Raw genomic sequence first — 10,547 nt, 5'->3', positions numbered from 1 at the left:
TCCTCTGCTGACCTCTGGTTCACTGATACACCTTCCCTCATAGCAATTTAAAGCACTGCCAACAAAAGATGCTTTGCCATGTGTTGAATCTGTCAAGCTTTTAACTAGTTTCTCCTCAGGTGTCCATTGAAGATGAAGCAGGTTTGAACGAATGTGTCTCAGGGACTGTTTGTTAGCTAATTTTTCATTTGAGTTTCCAGCTGCACCAACAACCTGACTAAGGGAAAAAAGAAGGTGATTTTCAAGACAAATCCTCTCTGAAATAGAATAAGCAATGCACTGTTTGCTATTGTCTTTTGAGATAAATTACTTTAACCAATTACTTTCATCTGTTGCTTTGTTATCTCTTATGTTTGTTCAAGTCGACAGCAGTACAAAATTTGACTGCAAATACAGCCACAGATCTTTAAAACACTTTTTTTTTTTCCTTCCTATTACTTCATAGAAATTAATGCCAAGACTGCTACTTCTATCTAGGGATTTTTTAATTTTGAAAAACTCTTGGGACAAAGATCATCCGTAGCAAAGTTGACAGTGTCTGGTAAACTCACAAATAGTTATGCTTCATTATGAGATAATAAAGCTAATCAAATAATCTGTGTTTCAAATGAGTGCATAAGATGGTAAAATGGGTAAAGTCACATTCAGATTTTCCCAGCTAATACCTCCAAATCTTGTTCCTGCTGCATTACTAAATCAATATTTTCTTACACTGTTGCTAGACTGGGTAAATAATCTCTGCAAATCACCTACATAGGAGTAAAGTCTGTTTGCCATTCTGCTTGGCTTCAGGCACTGCCTGCAGTCTCCTATCAATGACTTTTCTTACGTGGATCCTACGGCATGTGAGTTTTCTGTTTTACACGGGAAGATGGAGGTCTTTAAAACAGAGATATCTTGTTCTGCTGTTTATTGTGAGCATCATTGAACTGAATATTCCTTGGCCTCATAGTTCTTTCACTTCAGAATTCTATGAGTTCAGTTGGCTTTACCAAAAGTGATTTATTTACTTTTTTGCTTGAGCCCTGTCAGCATTTAAAGTAAGCTCTCAGACAGCTAGCTAGTAAGCAGTGGAACTACTGATCAGTCATCTAAGCTTTGATATACCCTTTTCTTGGTCTTTCTCTCGTAAATTCTTGTTGTAGACAGTTCTAAATCAGTACCCATTGTTTGTTTAAATTTACATCTGTTGCAGTCGTATTCTTTAGCAACCATCCCACATCTTGAACTCCTAATCGTGTGTATTCTGTGATACTATTCAACATTTTGTTTTCCTCATATAATTTCATCAAAATCCAAACTCTCAAAATGTCAAGCTCTCTGTTTTCTTAGAACAGATTTTAGTCATGCAGGACATTTTTCATGGCTGTTTCTCAAGCTGAGAAACTTTTGACTTTGCACTGTTTGTCTGGATGATTCATCTCCTGGGTTTCCTACACCACATTTTACAAAGCCTAAATTCAAAGAAAACACTTATTTACTTACTTTTCAGAGGTGCTAGCAGCTAATTTCTCTTAATGTTTTGACTTTAATAAACCCTATACTTCTTATTCTCATGAGTTTTTCTTTCTTCTTCAGTTAAAATACAAGTGGGATTTCAGCATTATGTATGAGAGATCCCTCTGTACATTTGAAACTAAATTACTAAAGGAGAAAAAAAGCCAGTTACAGGGCTGCTGTATCACAAAGCTGTTAAGAAATCTTTTTTCACTACAGATCTGTGATTGTGAGCCAACTATTCTGCCTTTTGAGGTCAAGAAGTTTAATATCAGAGCTTACATGAACCTAGACTTTTAATGATTGGGATGTGGCTGCTACTCAATTGAATTGAATTATTATGTACATACATACACACAAACACACACAGAAGTAAATAAATAAATAAATAAAGCACACTCCATTCTAGATAAATGATGAAAATTAGTGAAAGGAAGTAAAAATCGAAGATACAATTTTGAAGTAAGTCATGTGTTTAAAGCTAAATATATGATACCAGCTTCTGTTAGACAGGGAAATATATTCTTTTGCTAGACATCTAACCAATGAATTTCTAATTTTCACACCCTTCTGAATGTCTGACTATGATTCAGAGCATCCTAAATTAATAATAATTGTAAAAGGCGTGTCTTGCAGGACACTTGTCTAAAGTAATGTTTGCAGTGTACTGTTTCTATCTTTAAGGTATACAGAATAGAAATTCAAGATGGAGTTTATTAAAGGTCCTCTATCACCTAAAGGGTATTGTATGTATTATAATTAATTCAGTAGGACAACGTTTGTCATAAACTTGTGTGGCAAACAGCAACAAAATAAGGTGAATTCTCTTGTGTGGAAAATTAGTACTTTCTATTTTTCTTGAGTTAACAGATGTCAGGAATAAAATTCTTTTACATGTGAGTGCTAAATTGTGTATTTGTATTATAGATTTCACAGCTGTAGTGCTCTTTACTGTTCCTTATTCTTCAGTCTTTCGTGGCTTTGATGGAAATGATGCTCTTTACTGTTCTTACCGCATTTGACAGTCTTCCTAAATAGAATTTAGAGAAACTGCTAGTTTGCAGTTGCAATCCACTTTGCTATTTGTTAAGAGTTCAAGCCGATATGAATGTACTTCTTAAGACAGGAACTGTCACCTTGAGGCTATGGTAACTGATGCAGTAAGTGCGGGTATGTTATACACAGAGTAGCTACTCCTTATGCAACAAGTGTTTCCTGAGTATTAGAGGCTTTCATTTTTACAATTTAACGAATAATGCACGTAATTCTTTTGCCCTACAACTTTTAGCATTTGTGTTATCCACTTTAAAAAGATGAGATTTTGGAAGGTGAAACTGTGGAGACAAATTGGTGTTTCTACTATATGGATTGCAGAGATACAGAGGAAGATATAAAAGGATTAAAGTTAAAATGGAGTAGATACCTGAAAACAAAGAAAGCTGGGAAAAATGAAGAAAACTTTCAAGGTTAATCTAAGAGGTAATCCCAAAAGCTAAGCAGGCTTAAATTCTCTTTTTCATTACTACACATAAAGAATGCCATACAGACTGGCTTTAGTTAATTGCACATGTTGCTGTATGAGTACCCAGAGGAAAAGAGGAATAACTTATTAATTTTTTTGTTTTGTTACTTAGAATGAAGTCATAGGAAATTTTATTTTCTTAATCTTTTTGACTTCTGCACTGAATGTAGGTGGTTTTGATTTTGGTAATTGCTGAGGGTAACTGTTGGAGCTAACTTGTTCCTCTGTGTTGAGGCTGGAAGTGCCCCATGATGGACACAGCCACATCCAGTGTGCTCCAGTTGCTACGCTGCAGGGCATGGCTAGGTCCAGAGGATGAGATGGTGGAAACACAGGGAAAGAGTATTAAGAAAATGCTGCCTGGCAGCGTCTGAGAGAGGAAAGGGAAAAACGTGTGAGAAACAGCCATACAGACAACAACATCAGAGAAGCAGAGGAGAAAGCACTTCATGGTGGAGCAGGAATTTCTCTACAGCCTATGGAGGACCATCCTGGAGAAGTTACGCATGCTGTAGTGCATGGGGATATCCCATGCTGCAGCAGGTGGATATGTTGTCAAGGAAATGCAGCCTATGAAGAACCCACACTGGAAAAGGAGATTAGTGTGAGCAGGAAGGAGTAGCAGGAAGGGACTGCTGTGGACTGACCCTAACACTCCTACTCCTAGAAGAATTGGGAATGAAAGAATGTCGGAGTTATCATATTGGCATGTAACTGATAGGACACAATGAGAGTTTTAGTAATTCTGAAAACTTCATGTTTGCTATTATTAGTAGTGAAGTAATAAGTTAGAAGCACAGCCATGGGGAAGAAGGTGTTTGAGCTGGGGGAGGTGATTTTGTTTGTTTTTGTTTCTCACAATCCAACTCCATTTTAGTTGGCCATAAAATAAACTTATTTTCTGCAGCAAATACTTTTTTTTTGTGTGTGTGTGAGTGTGTGTGTGTGTGTGATGGTAACTGGTAAAAGAACTCCCTGTCTTTATCTCAACCCACAAGCCCACTGATCTACTTTCTCCCCATATCTTGCTGAGGAAGGAGAGCAAGAGTGGACAGATGGGTCAGTGACAGTCAGCCAAGGTCAACCTGCCATGACTTCCTGTATGGGCTTTTACAGTATGATTTCTTTTAAATGCTTTGATGAGAACTATTGTCTTTTTACAAACTGACAGGTACTATAATTAGGAAGAATGGTATTTCTAATTTCAGAATTTCTTATTATGCTTTTTTTTTAACAAAGATTGTAATCTAAATGAAGTAAGACCACTACAAGGCTGTCTGAACTTGTCTGGGTCTCAGACTGGTGCAGGGGTAGAGGTTAGTCTGAGACAATGCTATCAGTACAGAAGCACATTTAATTTATTTATTAATTTATTTAAAGCGATCTGAGGTCACTTTTGCTCAAATTACGTGAAGAAAAAAAAAAAACAAAAAACTGACTATGGTACCAAATATGTAATGCCTTAATCACTGTCAATATTCGGGGTAATTTTTGTATCACAAGTTTTACTCAGTAAAGATTTGGGGGTTGTTTTTGTTTTTGTTTTGTTTTGTTTTACTTTGTTTTGTATTAATCAAGCTCAAAGAGGATACAAGCCCTCCTAGAACAAGTTCTCTCTACTGAGAAGAAGCAAAACAAATTGAGATTGTGACAGGAAATGTTACTGTTCCATATTTACTTCCTCAGAGGCTAGGTGCACAAAGAGATGGGCCACTTCTTCAGCAGTAGTCATCCTGCTGATCCTCTGTCTGGCTAGGAAATCTTTCAACACCTAGATATATGAAAGCATTTGGTAAATTGAAAGTATAAAATAATTATTTTAATCCAATTAGTGTGTGATGCGTACAAAGTAACACTGGAAGCAAACTGTATGTTATAATTTTTAGCTTACCGGGTAGGGAGTATATGCTAGGAAAAGAAGTTAGAACGCTCGCTGTTGTACAGACTTAATGATGAAAGTCATTCAACATGAGTTAAACTTCTGGCTGCAGAATAAAGCCACTGAAGCCCTTCCTCTTTGGTGGATGATATTCCCAGGCCTTTCAAATGAGTCCTGTTATTGAGTTAGTACAATTGAAGATCCCAATTAATTTTTAAACACATAGGTCAGAATGTCTTTTCTATCATTGTTTTGCACTGCAATTCTATGATTCTGTCCATGTAATTTACCATAATTTGTAAGAGGCATACTCCATGATAAATGCTAAAGTTGTGAAGATATAATGTCCATTTTTCTACATGTTTTCTGTGCTCTCTTTGATGAATTCTGTAGGCTCATAGTCCATGGAGAAGAAATACTTGGCTCACTTCACACTAACACTTCTTACAAGAGTCCTTTTTAGTAATGCTTTGTCATTAAACATCCTTTATGTATTGTTCATAGCACTTCGAACATTTATTTTTACTGACACAGGAAAATAATCTCTTAAACTGATTTTGTAATTCAGACTTTGAGTAAACCAGCACTGGTACACCTGTGTCTTCCCGGAATGGATCAATTGTAGGCGCAGGCTGAAAGCCCCATTGGGATTTTTGTATGGAGAAATTAAAAACCCCACACAGCTGTAGAAAAGAATATAACTTTTATATGCCTAAATTGCAAATGCCTTTGCTTTTGGGGTAGGTTTTATTGGTGATGGCAGGTGGGTTTTTTTTACTCTATATGTGTGTGTGTGTGTATGTATGTTAATAAACTTTAGGTTATTTGTTTTTACCATTGAAATACTCTGTCCAGATGCTGAAAAACAATTTCATATTTAGTGACTCATGACAATGCCTATTAACTTTTTATCTGATAGTAAAACTGGCTTAGCAAACAAGTGAAAATGAGTTTTGGAGTGGCTGTTTATTCCTTAGTGGCTCTCTGTCCAAATCACAGAGCCACGCTGCCAGATAACTTCTGTCAGTCCCTGCTCAAGAGAGGTCCAGATCAAGAATAGCTGGGATGTGATAGGTCAGGTCCGAAATGGCAGTGGCAGAGCTCTGCAGGGAAGCTCATGTAGCATCTGCTAGTACTATGTATAGCATTCTTAACTGTTCCTATCAATTCATTACTTGAACAAGTACTCTAGAAATTCACCCCAAGCCTCAGAAAAAAAATTATCTATCTATCTGCCAAAAAGAAGGTAATCTTGAGTCCAACACTAAAGTTGAAGATATGGATTTCAGTTAAGCAGAGAAGCTTGTGGAGAGGAGGAAAAAAGCCTATGGGTTGGCCACTGTGTATAGCTGGTGCAGCTGCAGTTTTTTCTGGTATTGGTGCACTTGAAAGGAGAGATTGGGAGTATAGTTGTAAAAACGCAGATTTTGCATCTTCACTGATATTTACAAGAATAACACTTGGAAATGGTTGCTGAGATGTTTTGCCTAATACGTTGTATTTACCTTGGGCTCTTTTTTCAAAAGTAGTCCTTATTTAAAATTAATTGAAAGATGAGTAGCACGAAAGGATTTGATCCAGTACTATGTACTCGAATAAAGTGTTTAAAAATTAGTTTATAATCATAGATGAGATAAACTGTAGCACAATATATGTTTATATATGTTGTTTCAGCACAATATATGTCTTAGTTGCTAAAACTATTTCATGTCAGATACTTAGAATCCTAAGTGTAGTTTAAGATGGCAGCACAGGTCCTTGTGTTTATGAATATAGATAGGTTAATAATTTTATGCAATTTAAGAAAAAAAGAAACAATTCAGAACTGTGAAGATTTGGAAATGAAGATGAAGAAAAATTGTGAACTCTGTGGTACACAGGTTAAATTGGAAGACGGTCTGAAAGTGACAGTAGAATTTCATGAAGTAGCAATTAAAGGCGAAAAAAAATTATAAGTTGATAAGATATGAAGCTGCATTTGGAATTTTGCCTGGTTTAGCATGTTGTGTGAAAGTGTTATATAAATGTGGAAAAAATTCAAAGGGCAAAAAATTAATATGAGGACCTGAGGAAGTATTTGTGTGTGTATATAAGTTTTTATGCATATGTACATACAATTTTAAATTCTAATAATGTATATTCAATATATATATTCTAAAAGTAAGCATGCATAACGAAAATACCTTCAGGTGGCGTACAGGATATGGATTCTGAAATTCTAATAAATTGTTTTTCCAAAGACTTGGAAAAAGGCCATGCAAACTTAAATTGGGAATTAAAGGCGAATTAGGCAATTAAAAAATTGAAATCCTTTGTTCTGTCTTCGTGTTTCATAGAAGAAACTGCCAAGAGCTATACAATGAACAGCTAGTACCAAAAAACTACCGATACAGAGTAATACATTATTTAAGCAAAGTAATATAACTTTCTTAACTTTGCTGGAAGTTTGTGATCCACTCTGATGATATGCAGAATGATTAAACTTTTGGAAGCAGCTGATGCTAAAGGCAAAGCTAAACTTTGGCAAAAACAATCATATAGATTAACATTCTCTTGCAGCTTACGTATGTTCTATTATAAAAATGTAAGCTCAGTCATTTTTACAGGTATTTAAGACATATCACATAACTGAGAATTCTTTCATTCTTCAGCGAACTTGTGTACACAGAACAGACAATCATTTTAAAGGACACAATTATCCATATCCATAGGATGTAAACTACAGCCCTGGTTTTTGGTTGTTGAAAAGAGCATACCTCTAATGCAAGGGAAGCTTATATCATGTGTCAGCATTTGTGGCTAACAGCTGTTTGCAGGCATCTCTTCCCTCTTCCTTCTTTATGTTACAGTGGCACATAGACAATGGAAAACAAGAAATGAATAGACCGTGCTTCTTTGCATCTTTTCCACATAAAAAGATAAAGTACAGCCAGACCAATCTACCTTACAATCATTGGGTTTATTTTATGTTTAAAACTAAATTTCTGCTTTATTTGTTTATTTATTTATTTATTTATTTATTTATTTATTTATTTATTTATTTTGATGGCAATAATGCATACAAACTTTTATTGATTACGTTGATTTGGTTTTCTCTTTTCTTCCTTTGGGAAGACTTTACTGTACAGAAGATGAGCAGAATGATTCCAGCATGTAATAATAATGGTAGAATATAGGAGCTTCATGCTCAGTGCTGCAAATAGCCTTGCTGCCCCCCTCTGCTATCAACTCCAATGTGTTTGAATAGAATGGAAGAGCCTTTGCCTCTATCTCCATTTACAATTCTTAGGAATTTTAGAGGTTTAGACCTCCTAGGTCTAGGAGGTTCTGTTCTTGAAAACTAGAGAAACTCTGATGTATGTGTTAGATGTTTCTTTCCTCTGGATTCTAAAGGGAAAGACATAGAAAGAAATATTTTGCCTTCTCTACTGCTCTTTCAGTTCTGTGATTTAGTCCCCCAGACAAAGTTTAAAAAACGGAGAATAGCTTATTACATCAATTCTGGTTTAGAATGTAGTATCTTTTTTGTATATTGATTTTTTATGGATCTGTAACATCTACCTGGTCTTTCCCTAGTTAATTGGATAGTTCTACAAAAGATAGATCTATAAAAAGAGGGATGGAGGGCTTTTTTTCTTATCTGATAAGTTAATATTGTGAAATCAGGAAAATTGTGAAATTAATAGGTTCCAGTTTGTGCATTATCAATCATAAGCTCTCAATTAAAGATCTTTTCCAGAAGCATGAGAATGAAAGTTCTGAGTAGTTCAAAAAGCCTGGAGGAGTTATTTATCTCTATTTTATTTATTGCATGTTAATTCTGTAGTTATTTTTGTCCCACGTATGTTGCATATTTCGATCTTCCAGAGATAGTGGGGGTGGGAGGGTACTCTGTACACTGTAATGGGTTCAGAAAAAAACTCATTATATTTTATCAGCTATATTTGTATTTTAGGTGCTTTTAAAAGTGACTGAAATTATTCTTTTAGAGTAATAAAAAGATCTCGGATCTCATATCCGAGCATAAAAGCAAAGATTGGAACGCATTCAACTGGCAGTAAAACATTATTTTCTGCCACTTGGAATAAGACCTTTAGTATTTTAATCTACCATTGATTTATTCACAGTCACTAATCTCAAAAGTCTGGCTGTTATTTACAATTTAGAGCTATGCCACTGTTCACTTTGAACTTTTTGGTAACCTCTGTGTTGCTACATGAATCTAGAATATTAATTTATTTTAGCACAGAGGCACTAAGATTTTCAGTGTTCAAGAATATCACTAAGCTATAATTTAGTTAAATTAATTGCAGATACTAAACAGAGTTGTTCTGGCGTCAGGTGTCATTAATGGGAATGGAGGTGAAATTCTTTCCTTGACTAAACAGTCTTTGTAGCCTTGCTTACTTGAGTGATGTACAAATCAACATGCAAACAGATTGTGCAGACTCCTTTAGAGCTTTCTCAGTAGGAAAAGATATTAAGAGGTACAAATTTTATGTAATTGTAGAGTTTAGAATTGCTCATGTAGGAACACATTGTATAAAGTGGCCATGAATTAACTTTACAAAATGATTTTTAATGATTTCAGATAGAATTTACCAGGAAGTTGCCTAAAGAATGTGGAAGCAATGGAAAATCAGAAGGTGATTGGAAACAGCCTGTATGGTGTCACTATGGGGGAACTGTGCCTAACAAAATTGGTGGCCTTCTAATGATGAGTTTACAGTGTTGATGCATAAGAGAGGAGTAACGGATGTCATCAGTTTTGGATTGTGCTATCTTATACTATCTTGCATGGCATCCTTATCTCTAAACTAGAGAGATGGGATTTGACAAACTGACAGCTCCGTGGATAATCAACTGGCTGAATCATCACACTCTGAGAGCTGTGGTGAATGTCTTAATATCCAAGTGACAATTGACATTACTGAAGGATCTTTATTAGGACTGGCACTGTTTAATGTCTTTGTCAGTGACACAGATAGTGGAATTGAATGTACCCTCAACAAGTTTGCCAACGATACCAAGCTGTGTGGTGCAGTCTACATGCTGGAGGGAAGAGATGTCAGCCAACCTCTACAAGCTGTAGAGGCGGGCCCTTGTGAACTTCATGGAATTCAACGAGTCCAAGGTCCTGCACTTGAGTTAGGATAATCCCAAGCACAAATACAGGCTGTACAATAAGTGATTTGACAGCAGCCCTGAGGGGAAGGACTTGAAGACATTGATGGATGGGAAACTCAACATGTGCTTGCAGCCCAGAAAGCCAACCATATCCTGAGCTGCATCAGAAGAAGTGTGGCCAACAGTTTTGAGGGAGGTGATTTTTCCCTGCTAGCGTAGTCCTTTCACCTGAGACCCTGCCTGGAATACTGGATTCAGTTTGGTGTCTCCCAGCAAAAGAAAGATGTGGAACTGTTGGAAAAGATCCAGAGGAGAGCCATGAGGATGATCAGAGGAGCACCTCTTCATTGAAAGTAGGCTGAGAGAGCTGAGGTTTTTTAGTCTGGAGAAGAGAAGGCTTATTAATTACATATCATGCAGTGCTAAGTTTGATGAGTTAGAATTTTGTATTACACCAGCAAAGTGCAGGCCATTGCTTTGTGAAGATAATTAACTACTTTCTATCTTCACCTTTGACTTCTC

The 10,547-nt window shown here is 36.1% G+C and overlaps 1 long non-coding RNA gene across 1 annotated transcript in view; it reads left to right on the top strand.

The window, feature by feature from the left end:
- Positions 1-776: 776 nt before the first annotated feature.
- LOC104915177 overlaps positions 777-10,547 on the top strand; it is a 33,021-nt gene continuing 23,250 nt past the window's right edge. The window contains exon 1 of the long non-coding RNA XR_796269.2: positions 777-845. This is a non-coding gene — a long non-coding RNA (uncharacterized LOC104915177). The remainder of the gene's footprint in view (positions 846-10,547) is intronic.

This window comes from Meleagris gallopavo, chromosome Z (assembly GCF_000146605.3).
Source record: "Meleagris gallopavo isolate NT-WF06-2002-E0010 breed Aviagen turkey brand Nicholas breeding stock chromosome Z, Turkey_5.1, whole genome shotgun sequence".
NCBI lineage: Eukaryota > Metazoa > Chordata > Aves > Galliformes > Phasianidae > Meleagris > Meleagris gallopavo.
Note: the sequence above shows the minus strand (reverse complement) of the source record. Positions and strands in the feature narration are given on the sequence as shown.